Source organism: Eumetopias jubatus, unplaced genomic scaffold (assembly GCF_037043125.1).
Source record: "Eumetopias jubatus isolate StellerSeaLion01/CBP00866 unplaced genomic scaffold, mEumJub1_p1.0 scaffold_6, whole genome shotgun sequence".
Lineage (NCBI taxonomy): Eukaryota > Metazoa > Chordata > Mammalia > Carnivora > Otariidae > Eumetopias > Eumetopias jubatus.
Window position 1 is genome coordinate 5,600,382 of NW_028274812.1, and position 21,717 is coordinate 5,622,098.

The 21,717-nt window shown below is 35.7% G+C and overlaps 1 protein-coding gene and 1 non-coding gene across 9 annotated transcripts in view; one reads left to right on the forward strand and one right to left on the reverse strand.

Moving 5' to 3' along the window:
• QKI (QKI, KH domain containing RNA binding) overlaps window positions 1-21,717 on the reverse strand; it is a 156,304-nt gene that overhangs the window by 55,645 nt on the left and 78,942 nt on the right. The window lies entirely within an intron of this gene.
• Window positions 8,109-8,245, forward strand: LOC114209379 (U4 spliceosomal RNA). Its single transcript, XR_003609346.1, has one exon. It is a non-coding gene; the product is annotated as a U4 spliceosomal RNA (small nuclear RNA).

Here is a 21,717-nt window from a genome sequence, read left to right on the forward strand (position 1 = left end):
AAGTGATTTTTAATTTCACTTCCCAGCAAGTTTAAAGATCAATGGGCTGGATAACGGTTAACAAAAATAGAGAGTGAGAACAGAAATAAAGAACTGTCAGGAAATCCTTTTGGAAACCTGGGTTTCTGTTGCTAACGATTACCCATATAAAAGCAGTTATTGCCCATGGAAGCATAAAACACTTCCTCAAAGCATTAGAATCCTTTTCCTATTCCTATGTGAAATTTTGTATACTGTTTTATTCTCTTCACTATAGAGTATATATAAGAAAAGATTATTAAAGGTATAGAAAAGCAGTCATTTGTTTTAAAAAGTGGTGTTTTAAAATATTAAATTGGAACATTTACTTGCTGATAGTACACTAAGAAAAAAGAAAAAGACTTAACATTTCTACTTTTTCTCCCCCCCAAATCAAAATCCCAATTTCAAAAATCATCTCTTAATGAAATCTTCCCCAGGTCCTCTCAGACAGGATGTTTCCTTCTATCGTTTTATCTTCTGACATAGTAAGTCTGATTTGTATTACTATCTAAAAAGCTCCAAGAAGTCTAGAATCAAACTCCCCTCCATACTCCTTAGCACTGATCACAGGAGATGCCCTGTAACTGTTCAACTTTTCCTAGAGCACAGCATGAGATACAAAGATAAAGTCACAGCTAGTACGATTAACAGAAGTAAACACATACGGCCTCATACTCAGCATTTTACATCTTACAAAGTTAATTCTTTCAAAGCCTTAGAGGTAGGTATTATTATAAATCACCTCTTTCTTACTGAAAAATGAGATAAACTAATGGGCAGAACCCTGACTTACTCAGTGTCACTCAGCTAAACTGACTTCAGTTTACACAATCCGCCTTCAGCACTTTACAACTAACAGTACACTACTAAGTAAGAAAGGTTAAATATAATTATTTTAAAACCAAAGTAATAAAAAAGATTACAGTTATTTCACTGAAGACAGTAACAAGAAACAAGATGATTATTCTGACAAAGCCACCTACAGAATTAACTTACTGCCTTGAGCAAAGGTCATTCCCAGGCCCAAGTGTGATAGTATTAAGAAGAGAGTTCAGAGAATGACAGAATATGGTTCACTATTACTGAGGTAACTTTTCCTGAGGGAATTTATTTAGACAGTAAATTCTACAGACATTCAAAACAAAACATTTGTTTTAGAATATGATTTTTAAATGTGATTTTTGAATACTCATTTGCTGATATTCTAAGGAATTTTGATACTATACTTACCAACTGTATTCAGGCAAAACACCCGACCCTTGGTGTCCTCACCTGTGCAAGTGTAGTAAGTCTAGCCCTTAACACCAAAGGACCAGGACTGGGACGAGCTCGACCTGTGCCATGTCTGTACGGCACACAGAGGAGGGCCAGGCGTCTCCTAAGACCTATCAACAAGTGATGTTACTGCGGTCCTGGAAAGGTTGCTCTCTAAAATCTAACAGGAATAGAGGACTGTAGGAAATGATATAAGCAGGAACATAACAGAATGGATGACTAAACAACAGCAAAAAACCGGACATGACTACAGGTTGTAATTTAGAAAAATAAAATCAGAAAGCACTTTGGGGATAAAGAGTACCATCTTAACATAATCTAATTTTTAATTAACTTAGTCAATAAAAATATACTAAACATTAACTAAAAACATGGAATTACTTTAAAATAAAATTTTTATGAGAAAGAAGCTCAATAAAGATCCACCTGTAATCTCTGCGGTAGCAGACTGGAGGAGAGCTCAGCTAATCAAAGCATTGAACTGTCTTCCATATAGGGTTTGGATTTGGAACAGCACATAAAGATGACTACAGTTTCCCAGAAGAAGGAATAAACCATGTTTATTCCATGAGCTCTACACAAAATAGACCAAAAGAATAGTAAAAGGAATTTATTAAAAATTAGTGAAACTGAAGAGTTCAAATACTACTGCTTCCATAATATTTTCCCATCAGCCCCTCTCTCTCAGAATCCAGCTCCCCTACTTTGCTTCCACAGAATTTCATGGCTCTATAATACTACATACTACTACTGTACTATAGGTAGTCTTCCATATCAGTAGACAGAGTAGTAAGGCTCTAGAGAGCAAGATGGTTCCTTCTCATTTTTTGTATTACTCAAATACACTTTTAAAATGCCTAAATGAGTTTGGTATATAACCCACAGATGTACACTTCTCTGTTCTAGTCTGCACAGATGTGGACTTGTACTTCTATTATAATGTTTTCATCAGTTTCTCTTGAGTATTTGACATTTTATATGTATGCGTATTTTATCAATGAAACAATGTGTCACATACAAATGTACTACTGGTTTCTCAACATATATACATGCTATTCTAATGAACACAATACAAATTTACTTCAAAAGCATCACTAAATTCAAATTAGGTTTTTTTTTAAATCATTATGCATTTGCTTTACTCACTACTGTCCTTATACATTAGAAATCATTTCCTTAATACATCTGGCAAAATATTTTGTATACAGTAAGCATTTTAAAAACATCTGGAATTAAATTTCTGTATTATAAACTTAAAAGTAGCAAGTAAATAAAATATACCGGTTAAATGATTACTAAACTCCTAAGCCACATGGTGTTTCTTATGCATTCTACATGTGTACTTTTCTACGTAGGTTAGGGAAAATCACTGAACATCTAAAAAATTCAATATAAGACCTATAAAGAAAAATATCAACTAGGCAATACCAAAACAGAATATTCTACCTGCCTTCTGTGATTAAAAAAACACTAAACATGTAATTGAAGTAAAGACACATATTCAAAATAAAAAGATGAATCAGAGGAATAAACTACAATCATAGGAAAGTAAAGGTTATCTTGAAGGATCCACATACAGCTACGGCCTGCCTCATTTCTTTGGAAGCCAAAGACCATAGCTTAATGCTATATAATTAGGATTTTCCAAAACGTAAGAGAGCAAGGGCACATGGGTTGTTAGATTACAGTCCTTGAGGACTATAACAGAGAAGAGGAAGAGCAGCTCTATTATTTATAGTTGTTACTTTGCAATGTCCTGTCTGTCCAACCTAAGGCCACTGTAGCTATTTACAGCATTCATATTGCCCAAATATTAACTCACAGCCTCCTTCAGGTAATCTTGAACCCATCGGTGATAAGCAGCATCAAAAACACAACTGTCTCTAATACAGAAATGCGTAACTGCAGAGCTCTATTGTCACACCTGAACTTTAAGATCCTTGGTAAGGAAAAAAGGAATATGCTAAACTGTTTCATATTCCATGGTCCTGAGCACCTACCAAGTATTCATATTTATTAACAATAACTGGAGTGTTAAGTATGATCCAAACCCTAAATCAGCATTTGGTCACTGTGTAACAGAGAACAAATAAAAAGAACTGATTAAGTAGAAAGACAACAAACAAGGTCTTTCCACATTACCTACCTCAAAAAAGTGAACAAAGACTCAAATACTAGCCTTATTTCAGTACCTTATTTCAGTTACCTCTGTAACCCTGAGCAACTCATTCATATATTCATTTACTTACTCAGTATTTGAATTTTTCTACTAAACAGAAGGCACCTTCCTAAGTAAACAAGGTTTATGACGCCTAAGTGGACAGACATGCAAGCCCTGAAGAAGCTCACAGGCTAGCTAGCCAGGAAGACACACAGGAAATAAATAGTAATGGAGTAACTATTTACTTGCAATTGAAATGAGTGACAGACACCAAAATTCACTGTCTTATCAAAGTGCATAACTAAACTTGACTGATCTAGGTTATTCGGTGAAATAACTACCTCCTGAAATTATATTTCCTCATTTGTAAAGGTTACAAGGTTGCAAAGACAGTGACTAAGTTCATAGTACCTAATACTTTTTATTATGTACCTCCTAGTATCCCTACTCCCCTCCTAGCCTTTCCTTAAAAGATGACTTTCCAGGTAATATGAATTCCACTGCCTGTCATTATGTTAACATAACCAACCAACAAGAAGTCCTAGTTCCTCTACAAGGAAGCCCCAAAATCAAAGCCACAGTAAAAAAATAATAATAAAATTAAATTGAATGAAATAACAATTAATCAGTCATTCCTTTAGATTAAAAAATACAGATGCCCACCCCCAATTACCTAGGATATTTTAATTATTTTCATGGCAGTGACTTTCAACCTTGGAAAATTTTAGAATTAAGATTAGAATGATAAAAGTAAGTCAAACCAGAGTAACATTAATAGTTTGGGTTTTGTTTTGTTTTTTTTTTTAGGATTTTTATATGTTTATTTGAGAGAGAGAGAGAGAGAGAGAGAGAGCGCGTGCGCGCGTAAGTGGGGGTTAAAGGAGGGGCAGAGGGAAAGGGAGAAGTAGACTCCCCACTGAGCAGAGAGGATGACTCAGGGCTGGATCCCAGGACCCTGGGATCATGACCTGAGCTGAAGGTAGACGCTTAACGACTGAGCCACCCAGGTGCCCCTGTGTGTGTGGGGGGGGGGGAGGGGGAGGTTCTCTGTTTTTTTTTAAGATACTGATTTAAGAGAGAGAGAGCAGGGAGAGGGGCAGAAGGACAGAAGGACGAGCAGACTCACCACCGAGCGCAGAGCCAGCCTGACTCTGGGCTCAATCCCAGGACCCTGGGATCATGACCTGAGCTGAAGGCAGATGCTTAACAAACTGAGCCACCCAGGCGCCCTGTTTCTTATCTAAAATATTTGTAACACTGATAATTATGTGGTTTATTTAAATATCTTAAAATTGTCCCTCTGATTTCAACTGAAAAAAATATAGATAGGTATCCACAACATACCCCAGAGATTTTCATATTTTGAAAAGCTCTACAGATGGTTTTAATGCACAGCCAAGTGGTAGTAGGTATAAATACTGTGAATAGCATACCTCTTATTTCTGGTTAACAGATGACATGATGTCCAATGGTGATTAAAAACAGTACTAGATTGTCCAAATGGTTCATGCATTAGAAGCAGAGTTCTTTTCCTAAGAATTCCAAAGTATTAACATATTTCACCTCTCTATACTTCCCAGAGGATAAAAAGCAAGGATAACTTTACTTCATTGAAGAACTAGGTGAATTTAAGGTTCTCCAGGTTTACATTTCTCCTATTACACCGCCTCTATCATCCAAAACCTATAAAATCCAAGACTTTTCTTCTAATCTTTTATTAAAATGTGGCTAACAAAATATAGCTATAAAAAGTGATACCTTTCTAATAAACCTTCACGATAACTGGATCAGCAAAACAGAACCATAAAAGTGATTATTTAATGTGGCACAGTGTATTATGTAACGCAATTTCCCTTTCCCCTTAAAGATACTGAATTATTTTCACTTCCTGTGGGTACTTGTGAAAAATGACTGACCCAGAGTAAGACTAACATGTACATTCAAAGATGTGAATAAACTGAAAACATTTTTTTAAAAAATTCTTCTTCAATGATGTTGTTAGCATGACTGGAACGGGTTTCAACAGTCTGAATACACGGTAAGTGGAACCACAACAGCTAACTGCACCTTTAAACACTTCCATCAAATAGGTGGTGGTCAAGCAAAAATAGAGTAAAAACAGGGTCTGTTATCTTTTGTTTCTTTATTAAATGCCACTCTGCAGGCATTTTAATAGGTAAAAACAGCTGTAGGAATGCCTTCTTCATGAATTACAGTTATGCAGGCAATATATATAATTTCCCTAAAAACTGTTCAAAAAATTCCTGAACTATTTACTAACTAAACTGGCCTGTTATACTCATGACTCTCTACTGTTACAAACTGTCACTTCTATATATTTTATATACTATCCAGTTATAATAATTAATGTTTAAGTTAAATGTTACATTTTGTTATTTTTACACTCTACTGTAATTCCCTGAGAATTCACCTACCTCACCAAAGAAAAGCATGATCTCTGAGCAGAATAAACAATAAAAGTTCAGAGAATCCATGTTTTTTGTCTTCTTTATTAGAAATCATTTCGAGCACGCTCAACTTTCAGAGATATGGAACTGAAGTGCAGTTCTTAAATTCCTCTCCCTATTACCCACTGACATCACTAGAACTGTATAATCACAAAGTTATTCTTTGCTTCAAAGCTTTAATTACAGCTTTAAAATATGTTTCATCAGTGACCAAGGACGTATTTTCAGTGACGAAGGAAGTATTTTCAGTGACCGAGGAATGGTGCACCACTTATCCACTAGTGATGAAAGACTTCTCTTACCTACAACAACAAGATTTGCTTAGACAGGACACCCAAGTCCACTCTTTGAGAATAAGTTTGCTCCATTTCCTCTCAGCTAATTAAGGAACTGATGTAACAGATGCTATTTCCCATCTAACTGAAATATGAAGGCAATGGAAACATTTTCTCAGGTATAAAACAAGCTTTGTAACAACCACATGAAATCATTGTAATGCTTACGAATTAAGCTACCATTAATAATTACCGTGATTAATTTTGAGAATGAGGTTCAATTTAAATAATGTTAATAGTAATCATAATTGAAGAAAACATCTCTTTGAAAATGACCACAGACACCTAAAGATTTATCAACTGTCTATATTATAAAACAATCAATATAAAAAATACTAAAAATAATCCTTTCATATTTACTAATCCTAAAATTACCTTATTTTACAGATGAGATTTAGTCCGAGAAAGTAACTTGTCGCAAGTGCTTTAAAGAGTAAGTAAAAGACCCAGAATATAAACGCAAGTCTGACTCTTTTTCTCATGTCCTCTCCACTATGCCACACTGGAAGCAGCATCATTGAACCTATTCTTTTTCCATGTCCGCATGAAATGTGAAAGTATCTCTGAGGCCCATTTTTGACTAGTTGTCTCAGGAGCTCTTCCATCTTCAATTTCTCTAGGAGTCCTAGTCATCTGATTCTTACCAATGACACATTTTTATAAGGCAACTCTATTATGTATATAGATCTCATCTCTTCATTTCTACTATTGGTTAAAATTCTACTTAAGATTAGGATTCTTGCCCCATGTTTCTTAGGATATTCTTCACACTCAGATGTTTAGTGAAATGGGAGAGAAAATACCATGTTCAATAAACATAACTCCATATTACCAACTCTAGAGTTCAGCTCTCTAATTTTATCTACAAAGTAGGAGATGTAACAATATATCCTCACAGTAAACAAATTCATGCAGCCATAAAAAATGCAAGCCTCGGGGGCACCTGGGTGGCTCAGTTGGTTGAGCACCCCAACTCTTGATTTCGGCTCAGGTCATGATCTCAGGGTTCGTGAGCCCATGTCAGGCTCTGCGCTCAGTGTGGAGTCTGTTTGAGATTAGCTCCCCCCTCCTCCCACTCATAGGTTCATGCGTGCTCTCTGGCTCTCACAAACAAACAAACAAACAAACAAACAAAATCTTTCAAAAAAGAAATGCAAGCCTCTGTGAACACCTACTGCATTTGGGAGAGCTGTAAGCAGCTGAATTATGGCCTTCCTAGGCTTACCATGCCAGATCTTCTTACTGAAATACAAAATTGGCATTCTATGGGGGGGGGGGGAAGAACTTATAAATCAAGTTAATTTGATTTTCTTTGAAAAACAGAGCATTTTATTCTAATTGTTCCATGCTGAAAGAACTGATTTTAAGTAGTAGAAACTATTACACAATAAATGGAACCCTAATCCTCAAAGTCTACAGCTCATAAATTGCAAAGACTTTATCTACACATGCAAATTTAATAGTTAATAACACTTAAATTTATATCCCTTATCAATAAAATATCCTGTAATATCAATAACCAAAATAAAGGCCTTCCTCCCAGTAAAGTATAAAACACTTCTTCCTTAAAATTCTCTAATGGTTTGTAGTAATTTTGAAAAACCTATCTAGGAACCCTCAAGACTTTAAAGTCTGTGGCCCTTCTAAGTTATACCCACTACTGGAACAAAACTAGGAACTCATGAAAAATAGTATCATCTAACCCGGCTTAATTTACTTCTAATTAAAATCTATACTTCTCCAGCTTGTCTATGAAAGAGCAGGCACTGTTATCTTATATTTAACTGTATCTTCAGGACTTAGCATATTCCCTACCACAAAGGAAATTTTTTTAAAATGTCTAGTGGAAGCTTTGCGCAGTGGCAGTATCGTAGCCAATGAGGTTTATCCGAGGCGCGATTACTGCTAATTAAAATGTCTAGTGGATAAAAGAATCAAGAAATAAATTAGTTTTCAGTTGATGTGACCTGTTTTTCCCTGGTCAGTTGCTCCTTTTCATTTAAGACAAGAATCAGACCTCTCTCCAGATTACTTGACTTGTAATACATTGGAATCTTGCTTATATAAAAACCCCGAACATCCACTTTTCTTCATATTAACTGTTAAAAGGCATGTGTACACTAAACATGGAAAACTGATGCGAGGGAGGAAAATAAAGAACAAGGTCGGTAGGAACAAGTAAACCTATTAAATATAAACTAAATATAGACCAAAAATGGACATGATTCCTGATTGATCTTAACCTCCCTGAAATAGCTGTGTATCTTCTAATAATACCCAAATTTATATCTCTTGTTCATCAATGAGATTATCCTTTAATATCAATAATCAAAATAAAGGAAGCTACTATTTAAGGAGAAAAGTTAGTTATCTGGGTGTGTCAATTTAGCTACACTGAGCTACAGTTGCCAGAATTCCATTCTAGTGTGCGTTACCAGTTAGGCTGAGCAGTAAGATACATTCCTTCTTAAGAGCTGGGAGACAAAAAGGAGGCAGTTGCCTTTTTTTTAGCATTCTCCCGGCTATTCAACCAAATGCTAATCTAGGTGCTGCTGTGAAAAGATTCTGTAGATGTAATTCAAGTCCCTAACCAGTTGACTCTACTCAAACGGGAGATTATCCTGGGTGGGCCTGAGTTATTCAGTTGGAACCCTTTAAAAAAAGGTAAGGCCTCTCTAAACTCTATATACTCCCAAAAGCAAATGAGTCTATTACTTCCTTCCCTCTGGATCTTCCTGATGCCTGCTCTGGATACCCACGAGTAGAAGGTGGCACAACTGTGTAAAGTCAGTTCCTCATAAAAATTTCCCGTGTGCGTGTGTGTCCCACTGCTGCTTCTTTCAACAAAGACTTGTTTTTGTACACTTAGCATTCAAGTTGCACCTTCACAAAAATTATAAAATAAAATTAAAGAATCCCATTAAGCCACTAAAGCCATAATTATGGCATGAATGCAAGAGACTAACCTAACCTTGGTCAATGTATTTCAAAGTAGTCATAATGTTTAGGATTATTTTTAGGCTAAATAAATTAAAATCTATTCCAGAACATCAAGTAAGTTGCACCAAATCCACACTGCTAAGAAAAAAAAGAAGTATTCATTTTGGTGTGAAAAAATAACTTCTTTAATAGACATGTTGGATTAATCCTTATTCAATGAACACGCTGGAAAAGGTAGTTAAGGGAAGATGACAAGACTTCTCTTCATTTCATCAAAGCATTAAAGGCACATTGAAAAGGCCATAAACCCCCAAATTTAACTAGATAGAATACTTTATGATGAATTTTTAGAAATCCTCCATCTTATCCAAAAGACCCTCATATTATTAAGTTGCAAGCAATAGAGCAGAATGCATATTCTGTGTACCATGTATATGCTGTGTATATGTCTATGTATTTCTAACTTTCCATAAACAGCCTGCACTCTTAGGATATTAATAAACCACAGAAAGATATTAATCTCATTTTACCCTAATATCCGAGAATACTTAACTGTACTTAGTTACGATTTAATCATGAGAGGACAGTCTTTGAAAATAATGCCCTATATAAATGAACAGATTATCATAATGAGGTGACAGATTTGAGAAAGGTTAAAAAAACTGAAAAGTTTCAGTCACTTATGAACAACCAATTGCTAGACTAATTTTCTACTCTAAGTACAAAATTTCTACTTTAAGTAGAAAGCAGTAACCACCTATGCCCACCAAAAAAAATAAGTATTCAATATTTAAAGGGTGTCTTGATAGTTTAATACATTAGACACAAAATCTCTTGAAACTCTATCTCACATACAGAATGATGTATCACCATATTACCACGGGGTATGGTTCCCTTTTCAAATTATTCAATGTGTAAAGAACACATTAATATTTTTTAAATACTGAAAAGTACCTAGAATAATTAAAAATTGGGTTTTTTTTTTTTTTAATCACAATTTCAAGACTGAGTATATACTGAATCAAGTGTATCTGATCAAATGTATTCCTTTTTATTACCAAATAATACTCTACTGCATGAAGAGACCAGAATTTCTATTTCCCCACTAACGGCCATTTATGCTGTTCTCAATAGTTTCTTATTGTTTATTATTGTATTATTTAGTACTGTATTACAATTAATAATAGTTTATTATTGTATTATTATAATGTTGCAGTGAACATCCTCATAGCTACCTTCCAAACAGATATAGGAGTTTCTTAAGGAACAGTACAATTCCCACAGACAAGATCTTTAATTAAAACAAAACAAAAACCCACAATTAACAGACACTGCTGAACTACTCTTTTAAGGTTGTTGTACCAATTTACACTCTCAACTTCACTGCATGGGAGTTACTTTCCTCCACATCTTAGACCTAGGTAGTATATTTATTTTGACAACTCAATGGGTGTCAAGTAGCACTACTGTCATTATAATGTGCATTCCCCTGAGTATTAATAAAGTAAAGCACTTTTTCGTGTATTTATTCTCTTGGATCCATGGTCTTCTTTTCGTTTTTAAATGAATTCTTTATGTAGTCTAAATACAAACACTTTGTGTGGCTTGTCTTCTAACAGTTTAGCGTCTTTCACATAACAAGATTATTTTTTCAACGTAGCCATATCTATCCACCTTCCTTTATGAGTTTTCTAGTCCAATCCTTCCTTACTCTGAAGTCACAAATATATTCTATGATTTCTTCCAATGGTTTTCTTCTTTTCACTTTTAGATGTTTAATTAATTTGGAACTTCTTTTTGCAATATGCAAACCCAACTATCCTACCATCATTTATTGAGTAGTCATGCCTCCCCAATTTCACTTGCTCTTCCTCTGTGTCTACCCCTTCTTTCTACAATATACATATACACATTATATTAAAAAGAGCTTTTAGTCTAATTCCACTGGCCTACCTGCTGTCCCTCAGGAATATAAACAATCAAATGACCGGAATTAAATGCACACAAGGCACCCCTCCATTTTGTTTTATACTTTCCTTTCAGAACTGTCCCAATGATCAGTTTTACTATCTCAAAAATTCTTAATCAATTCAGTTCCACACAAAAAGTTTTACTATTCTCTAATAAAAAAAAAAAGGCATTTCTTGTTAGATTTTATTGACTATAAAAATTGACTCAGAAACAAGTATCTGTAATATATGGAATTTAAGTTATATATGTTTTCAAATTTATAGCTCTGAAGTTGTTCATTGTATTTTATATCTCCAGTATTTCTTATCTGGTCTTCATTTCCATTCTTAATATTTACTTACAGTACGTCATCTATTCTCAGGTAGTTCCTTAAAAATATTTCAACATCTTGGAACCTGAAGGGTCTTACTAATACTGTAAATGCTAGGCAGCAGTAGTACACAGCTGAACCTGCCTAACTACTGTTGGGACTGGCAGTCTGCAACAAGCCCTGAGCATCCCTGCATGTTCCCACAGGTGTGCCAGAATGCAAGGCTGATCGATCTCCTCTAACTGAGCAGCTTCTGCACTCAGCCACAGAGGCAACTAAACAGCTCAAGGAGACCTACTGCTTCCTCCCCTGAGGTAGGAAACTGTATTGTCTGCTGCTTGTCCGTAAGTGCTGGAACCTTGGCCCTGGTGCCTCTTCAGCAATGCAGCCCACTGAATATAGAGTATCAGCATATTTGCACTGATTCCCTGAGCCCCAGCTCCTAGTCGACACAGTTGGACCAGCTCTCTGGTCCAGAAGTCTCAGGTCTTCCACCAGCATCCTTAAAACTGTGGTGGCAAGTTATCCTGTTAGCTTACAAGTAGGATAAAAATTTCAGACCCTTTGCTTTTAACAACAATGTGTATTAAACTTACAATGGCTTGAGGAAAAAAGTAGGGAATAATAATAAGTACTCCTTTAAAAAAATGCTACATCACCAACATTCCTGGTTTGATTATATGTGGCAAGAAAAACACGATTGAATAAAAGGATGATACAACTGTCCAGGAAGTTTTTAGAAATTGTTTTCACTTATATTTTTCCTTTTAACATATATCACAGAATATAATGAAAAGACAGAATAAGTCTCTAAATACAAATTCTATGTGAATAACAAACTTTTGTCAATTTATTTGGTTGCTTTCTTCATCCTGGTGGTACAAAATAGTGCTGCATTTAATGACATCAAATTAATTCTGCCTCCTTTTTTTTGAATCAGTTTTATCCTTATCTATTTTGTGAATTTTCAAAGAAACAACTTTTACTTTTGTGAATCATCAACACTCAGCACTTTTACTATTTATTAAATTTTGCTCTTTGCTTTACTTCTTTCTTTTCCTTTGCTTTGATCTACTTTACTGTTCTTTCTAGATCCTTAAGTTAAAATGCACCTCATTTATTGCCAACACTTAATTTTTAATTTCTAGGTGATTTCCAGCTCGATTTCATTGTGATTAAAAAGCACAATGAATTATTTCAGTTTTCTGAACTTTGCTGAGGCTTTCTTTATTGGCCAGCACACACTTTGGCAAAATGTTCCACACACACACTTTAAAAGAATGAATTATGGCACTGTTGGGTGCAATGTTCTTTGTTTGTTTGTTTTTGTTTTTTTGTTAACTAAATCCAATCTGTTAGTTGCATTGTTCAGATCCTCTACATTCCTAACTTCGTCTGCTTGTTGATCAGTTATTTAGGGTTGTATTAAAATTATGACTGTGGATATAAGTTCTTCTAGTTCTGGTAAGTTTTATTTTATATGTCTTTTCAACCTATTCTATTTGGTATATACAAATTTAAGACCATGATCTCTTCTTGTTGGACTGACCTTGTATATAACAGAATTTTCTATATAAGCAATCGGGAAGTCTCATAATAATATTACTTACTTCTTCCTTTCCAATATGCATGCTATTTTTATTCCTTTTTTGTTTGTTTTATTGCACTTTCTAAGAAGTTTAGTAGCAACTGGAGTAGAAAAGATGAAAGCAAACACCCTTGGCTTGTTCATGATCTTAGGAGAAATGCAATGAGTCTGTCACTGTGGAGTATGACACTCCTATAGGTATTTTCACAGGTGGCCTTCATCAAATTGAGGAAGTTCCCTCATAGTGGTGGTTCTTTCTAAAGGGAAGCAGAGGAACAAAAACAGGCTACAAACAGAAAGCGAATATATGTTGGTAACCACCACTATGAGGTCCATAGTGGACCACATACGAAAGTTTAAAATTCCACAGGACAATGCTATCTTTTCCTCTTTACACAGTTATGTGTATTATAAAGAAACTAAAAAGACCCATTCCTCCCCACAAAAAAGTCTTTTCTATTCACCCAGGAATTTACCATTATTGGTGTTCATTTCTAAATAAGCAACTTTCTGCTCTTGCTTATCTTAAGTCTGAAAACCTCCGCTTTAGCTTTTCCACTATGGAGGTCTACTAATAATAAATTCTTAGTTATCTTTTATTTCAAATGTCGTTATTTCATCTTCAGTTGAAGATATTTTCCATGGTTACAGAATTCAGGGTTCACAGTATTTTTCTTTTAGTGTTTAGAAGATATTTTTCTTGGGGCGCCTGGGTGGCTCAGTCGTTAAGTGTCTGCCTTCAGCTCAGGTCATGATCCCACGGTCCTGGGACTGAGCCCCGCCATCGGGCTCCCTGCTCGGTGGGGAGCCTGCTTCTCCCTCTTCCACTCACCCTGCTTGTGTTCCTGCCCTCGCTGTCTCTCTGTGTCAAATAAATAAAATCTTCAAAAATAAATAAATAAAAGATATTTTTCTCTTTTCTGGCCTCCCTACTTTCTGAGAAATCAGCCATTAACTGCATCATTGTTCCTCTGTATGTAATGTGTAATTTTTCTCTTGCTGCTATAAGGCTTCCAACAGTTTTGCTCTAGTGTGCTACAAGGTGGCCCCCTTCATGTTCATTCTGATTGTTGTATGATAAGCATCTTGAAGAATTTGTAGATTTAAGGCTTCCAACAAGTTTGTGAAATCCTCTGCCATCATTTCTTCAGTTACTTCTGTTTCATTTGCTTGCTCTTCTTTACGGAACTCCACAATTACGTTTAGAGAGGCCATTTGACATGTTATTCCCTTTAACTCAATTTTTTCCTCTCCCTGTTATTTACAACAGACTGTTTCTATTGCTCTGCTTTGTCTTTAAATCTGCATACTCCTTCCTCAGCAGTTAAATCCATCCAGTAATTTTTTTATTTCAGATAGTTTATTTTCAGTTCTAGAAATTCCATTTTTGTATTTTGTCTTATTTATGAGAATTATTGTTAACAGCGGCTTTAAAATACATGTCTTGTTAGTTTTGACATCTGGAGGCTGGGATCAGTTGACTGTCTTTTGAGAACGTGATTAATCTTCATGTTTTAATTCTGAACTATATGCTGATTCTAGATTTTGTTATTTTTATTTTGGAGATCTATTTTTACTTTACTAGGCAATTGTCTTGATTCAATTCAGAACTACAAACTTCATTTCTTGGGTCCCAGCTCTGGTCTTAGTTTAGAACTTTAGCTGAGATCCTTGAAGCCTGTTTTGTATGTGTGTGATTCAGGGGTCAGCAAGAATTTGGGGATTTCTTCTCCTCTTTTCCTTCCTGGATTCCCCCTTCCCAACAATTAGGGATTTCCCCTAGGTTAGAATTAGTGCCACATACTGTGCGTGACCCCAAGTTAAAAAAGTCAGGCACAATATATGCTTCCCTCCTGTAAACTCTGCTTGTATTCATTCCCCAGTGCCTTGGAGTTGCCTTATATAATACAAGGGGTAGCCTTCTATTATATATATATTTTTTAGAGTGGCTTCCTCCAGGTGTCAGTCCAACAGGAGTTTATTCATTCATTACTGGAAGCAGAAGGCCTCACGTTCTTTAAAACTCTCTTTCTTCCAGAGGGATGGAGATACTCTGGTATTCAAAAACAGCAAAACAGCTTGGCCCTGGTTATAGTTACAAGACTCTCTCTCCTTCCTGCCACTAGAAACATTTCCTAGGTGGCAGTCACAGCATTTAGCCTCCATTCACATGTGACACAGGCCCCCCCGAAGCCCAGTTTACTTCTGTGAAATTGGCTCCAATTCCCATTACTCATGCTCAGAGTCAATTTCCTGTCCATCTAGCCCTTAATCATCCCAGAACTGAGTGAGTCTTCCATTTTAGTCCTTGCTTACAGCTGTGTGTTTCTGGTTCACAGGGGGAAAAACTCACACACATTACCCAACACTAGTACTGGACAATATAAATCTTAAAACACAGTACTGAAGAACTAAAACTGTGTATGAAAACAGAAAATTAATTCAACAGTAGAAATGAACAAACAGCTCTAGTTAATAGGTGGAATACAAGGTACTAAGGGAAACATGATCTGTGATGTGCCAGGCACTGTGCATGTTCCAGAGATGATTAAGACAAAGTTCTCACTCCGAAAAATATTCTGTAATCGAACACAAACTGTATTAGGTGACTGAATGGAGATAACAGATTAGTATGGGATCGATGGAGTACAAAACAACTAACTTCATTTGAATATATTGTTGAAGACTTTGAAAAGAATTTGGAAATTCCAAATATGATCCAAAACATAGACAAGGCACTTGGAAACTTTGTAGAGACCACAACCCGTGTGATTTAAAAGGGTACTTTTCCTCCTTTGTGCAATGAAATTTCCTGTGGCTATAGATGTCCTTCACAAAATTTAGGAATATTTTTTAACCCTAAAGCTCAATTACTCAGATTTTACCAACTTATCTCTCAATTACTTATTTTTATAAAATAACACTTCAAGAATATTAATTATGCCACAACAAAAATGTCACTTAAATTGGGAAAACTTCACAAGAGAAAGTGACATCTCTCTGATAAAACTTTATCTCAATTAATGAGTTTATTAAAATGCAAAACTTTTTTTCTCAAATAATTACTCAAAGAATTTTCAGAAAGTGGAGAGAAATGAGCAGTGTTTTCCAAATGAAGCTTTAGAGTAAGTGTTTGGATTCAGAAGTATTAAGCTTTTTAAAAGGGAAGGGAAAATTAGTGAATTCATGTGTAAGTTACATTTAAAATGACAATGACAATATAAATTTCAAGTTCACCCTAAATAGAATAATCGTTGTTTTCCTATGAGATTCAAATTACAGTGGAGTTCTTTTTTAAGCACAAAACGTAAGAAGGCAAAAATTTCAGGAATTCTTAAAGAAATCATAGTTACAGTTTCATCAAGTGTTTAATATTTTATAGTGTCAAACCCTGAATCTTTATCATTCATAACGTTGGTCAGTCCCAGACTGAACCTGCTCTCTCTTCTTAAAAGTTTAAATTATCAAAAAGCAACTTTAGATTTAAATATGTAAGCTTAGTGTAGAAGTATTTACCAACCTGCCTCCAAAAAATTCACAAAGGTTAATATTCTATTAAATTATCCCTATTTAACCCACTGTGTATTTCCAAAGTAAAACTTAAGAAATTGTTATATATCAATAATCTCTAACCCTACTTCCACACCTTAACTGTAAATAATATAAATAAAATATTTCAGAAATGACTGAGAATTATTTTCTTTAAAATTTTAGGAGCTTAGGGGCATCTGGGTGGCTCAGTTAAGTTGAGCGGCTGCCTTTGGCTCAGGTCATGATGTCAGGGTCCTGGGAGCCAGTCCTGAGTTGGGCTCCCTGCTCAGTGGGGAGTCTGCTTCTCCCTCTCCCTCTACCCCTTCCTCCACTCATGCGCGCACTCTCTCCCGCTCTCACATAATAAGAAGATCTTTAAAATAAAATAAAATTTTAGGAGCTTAGATGTTCAAGTTATATGCACACATATGTATACATATATACACAATAAACATATTTACACATAGACACACTATATATATACACACACACACAAGTATATACGTGTATACCTTTACACACACACACCACACACACAAATTCTCTGAGCCCTAAATTCTATATAGGCTGTGATAGCACAGTACATTCATTGCTTTTAAATGAATTTATACACTGTATTTATTAAAACACTATAAATGTATTCTACCTCTCCTATTTTGACTAGTATTAACGACTCAGTATTCTCCAAACCCTATCTCTTCCAGCTATCCTTGGTCAGTTCCATCCTCCTAGACCATATACTTATCCCTGCTGACCCGTAGCCTCTGTTAGTTCTTTATCCTGAAAATACCCAAAATTCTCATTAAAGCTCTGATTTTCTCATTCAGTAGACTAACCAGAACAATAACTTGCACATCTTTTATCAGCCATTGTAGGTCAAAACCAATTTCAAGGACAAAATACAAATGGCAAGAGGAGATCAGAGTAAACCACATACAATGTACAACACTCAAGTGGCTGACAGTATTGTAATACGATGCATTATACTGACTGAGAAATGTGTGATCCACTAGACCAGCATTCACTGGCTGAGAGTGCATGACAGCAGGCAGAGCACAGAAAAACATGCATATTGACAATTTACTATATTTATAAATACTTTTTTTAAAGAAAAATATTGCACAAACAACATTAGAAGAAATGGCACTGAGTGGAGCAGCGTCAAACAGCACACAGGATGTATGTATGCTTGTACATCCTTTACATACATTACCTGCAATCTCTCTAAGCAGACCTTCGTGGTTATTAATTATGTTCAAATTACACAGATTCAATACGCAAGTTAGGAAGGTAAAGTACCAAACAAACAGGTAATTTACTTATTTGACAATAAGAAAACTTAAAAAAAAGAGAGTTTTAAATTTGTGTCAGATTTAGAAGGTCAAAGGAGCTAAAACATAAAAGGAGCTTTAAGTAGTCTGAAATTCTCTGGTACTCAGTAGCTACAAAACTTCCAAATGACATTTATGATTATTAAGAACAGGATATCTCTTAATAATGCTTTTATGAGGTAGCAAAAATAATAAAATACAGTATTAAAGTCTATGGAACTATAAAGGGTGCATCTTGGGGTAAGCAATTTTCTATTTTCAAAGGATTTACCCAAAAATAAAGCTGCCAACAAACAGATGGAAAAAGTCAGTTACTTCTCTTTACCTCCTGTCTTCCCGGCAGATAAAAGAAGGGCGTTATCGCTGCTTAATACACATTTTAATTGAGTGCTGCCACCGGTAAGAAGAAAAATGTGGAACCACTACTTTCCATATCAAACAAAGCAGGTAATTAACAGCCATTATGGCACAATCCCTTATCGCCAAAATACACAATGGATACTAACTTCTCTCAAAGCCAATGCTCTGTTACCAAAAAGCCAAGCTGGTGTTTCAGAGTCACATTCCCTTCTTTATTATACAAGCATACATTTGCTGCTCAGTCAGACACCTATAATTAAACACAAGAAGACTATAATGCTAATATTCAGGCTAGCTTGCATGTAAGGGGGTTCCCCCTCCTCCCCGGACAGATGATTGCTTTTCATTTCAGAGTTTCAAGCAGCTACAGTTCACTTAGTTTTGATTACATGGCAATTAGATATGCAAATGTATAAGATCTGGAAAAATACTTTTTCAAACATCAGATTGTGAGTAATCAGGCCCATTCTCTTCTCCTGTATATACAAGCAGCTCATTAAACAACTATTGTCTAAAAAACATTTCTGTCTCAAATGCTTTGGGTTTTTTTTTTTTTTAATGTCAAAAACATTTAAAACACATCGTTGGAATAAATCTCTCTGGGTAAAACCCATTCATGTGTATGTACTTGTGCTGGGTGGGGAGACATGGTAAGTGACCAAAGGAAAGAACACATTCTAATTCACACTGTCTACTGAGGGTTACTTCAAAACTTGCCAAATAATTTGCTTTAAACTTCTTAAAATAGACAATTTAAAACCGTCTATTAAATGATACCTATTGTTAACAAAATATAAAACATTACAAGTAATAGTAGTAAGTATTCCAACCATTCGATTGAGAAACTCTTTTTATCTTTCGTTATGGTTTACATTATAAGCCATACGCAGATGTTAATGTGGAGAAGAAACATGTATATTCTGGAGGAGAGGAGTGGGTAAAAACACCTGCACTTTAAGAGGATCAAAAATTGTTACTTAGGTCTGTGGGGGTAACTCGAAAACCTAATTAACGCCACTGATGTTCTTTCAAAATGTACTTAATATAATATCTCTACCCTGGCAATTAATGTTACTTTTATGTTTTAAATTTCAGTTTCATTTCTTAACCTCAAGTCCTACTCAACTAACTTATAAAGTGCTTGCTGGCTTTCTTTTTCTTTTTTTCTCTTTTGTGTAACTTAAGTCATATATCACTCATTTAATTTTAAGTAAATTTTCAAGTGATTCTTCTGTATTATCTATAGGAACTTCTATACTTTGAAAATTCAAGAAAGTGGTGACTGAAATTCTGTGGCTAAGAAGAACATAATTTTTAAATGGGCATAATTATGTGCACACTTCACCGAGGAAATCGGAAATATAAATAAATCGCTGCTCTTGGAGAATACAGCCTAGGTAAGGAAACAGGAATAGTAAAATTAAATATTACATCGCATCCTTAGAGAACAAGTACTGTGGAAGTTCATCAAGGGAAGATTATGGAAGGCTGAAGTGCTCTGACCATGCTGAATTAAAAGGAACCTGGAAAAAATTTCCCAGTGCATGCCACAATCGTCTCCCACCTCAACAACTGCAAGCGCCTACTCTCCAATCCCCTTGCTTCAACTCTTACCCACCTCCCTACACATTTACGAGCTTTACAACCATTCTCTAACTGCTTTGAGACCATTCTTTTTAAAAATATATCAGATCATGCCACTCTGCTTAAAATCATCCAATGACTTGCAACTGCTCTTCCAATGAAATCCCGACTCCTTCCCAGGCCTCCTGGAAGGGTCTGGACAGACACCATCTCTCGTCAACGTCATCTCCTCTCGCCCCCACCCCCCAGCCTGACCTTGCTATTCCTCAGTGTAATCTCATTCCAGTAGGAGTGCCTTTGCACTGGGTTCTCATTTTACCCAGAAACATTCAGTCTTCAGGCCTTCCCACATCAGCCCCTTTTGTCATAGGTTTGATGTCACCTCTTCACACAGCCCTGACGAAAGGCTTCGCACATACTCAGTGAAAGCACTCCACCCTGATCACACTTACTGTATCACCTGATGTTATTCTCTTCATGGTCCTCACCACTATGTAAAATTGTCTAGTGCATTTATACTTGGCTGTTTATTTTCATTCTTCCTCTCTAAATTGGGCTCCCTGGGAATACAGGAAAACTCTTTCTTGTCTGGCCCAGTAGAGGGAATCAAAATACTTTCTAAATTATTAAACAAATTTTGAAAGATGGAAGAATATTCTAGGTGGATAAAAGCATGTAATAAACACACATATGGGGCAATATGAATGGTTTGACATTTTAGAAGGGGAGAAGATGGGACTGACATCATTATGGGAAAATAACATTGTACAAAGGAAATAATGGACTTCATTGTAGTATTTGCTCTGTCAGGTTAAATTAAATGTACGCTGCTGCTGTAGCTGACACAGGCCACATGCCGCAGCATGGTGATGCCACCACTCCCGCTCCGCACCTTCATCAAGCCCCACACCTCATGTCACAATGGTTCCTGGTCTTCTCTGCCAGCTTCATGAAGTGTTTTTCTTTTTCATCTAATCTTTCCATCAAAGAAGAATCAATCATTCCATCATTCCTCAAAAATGATGAGTCAGCTTTTAAATGCCAATAAAACTCACTAGCTGTATCCAGACTAGACTTCACTTATCACTGGCCTACCTAAATAGTGCAAATTGGTCCAAAATAAATCATATGTCTAGGTGAATATGGATAAAAGTTAAGTCATCAGCACATTCCTGAATTATTTTTAATACTTCTCATAACGAGTTTAAAAAATTTTTCAGCAAGGGAAAAAGCATTGAGACCAGTGACAGTCTGAATAAATACAACTTCAGTAGCAATGGAAAAGACCCCAAAAAACGAAATGAGCACTCTTAGAATCTGGTTTGTGTATTCTAATAGATAAATGTATAAACCTGTCAAACATCTATAATCATGTTAAATATTTTTTAATCTTAAAAAATTATTTCCCCCCAAAACCCAATGTCTGCAAAAAGCAAAGAAAAGCTGGGCAATTCTCCAAATTCCCAGAGGAAGAGAGGGAGAAAGGAGAAAGAGGAAGAGAGCAATGGATGTCATAAGCGGGGAGGCCCAAGAGCTCTAAAGTGGTAAATGTTAAATAAAAAATGGTGAATGAGGTGAAAGGTACATGGTAATTCTTTGTATTATTTCTGCAATTCTTCTGTAAATTTAAAATTATTTCAAAATACAAAGTTAAAAACAAATTATTTGTCCTCCAACTTCTGCCTAGGCCAGCAACGTCCGTCCACGAGAACTCTGTGTAAGGAGAATGGTCCGTTCTGCTGTCCCGAAGGGCAGCTACTAAACCACACCGCCATTGGGCACTTCAGTGTGGCTGTGCGGCTATTCAAGTTGTCTTATTCAATTTTAATTTGATTAATTTAG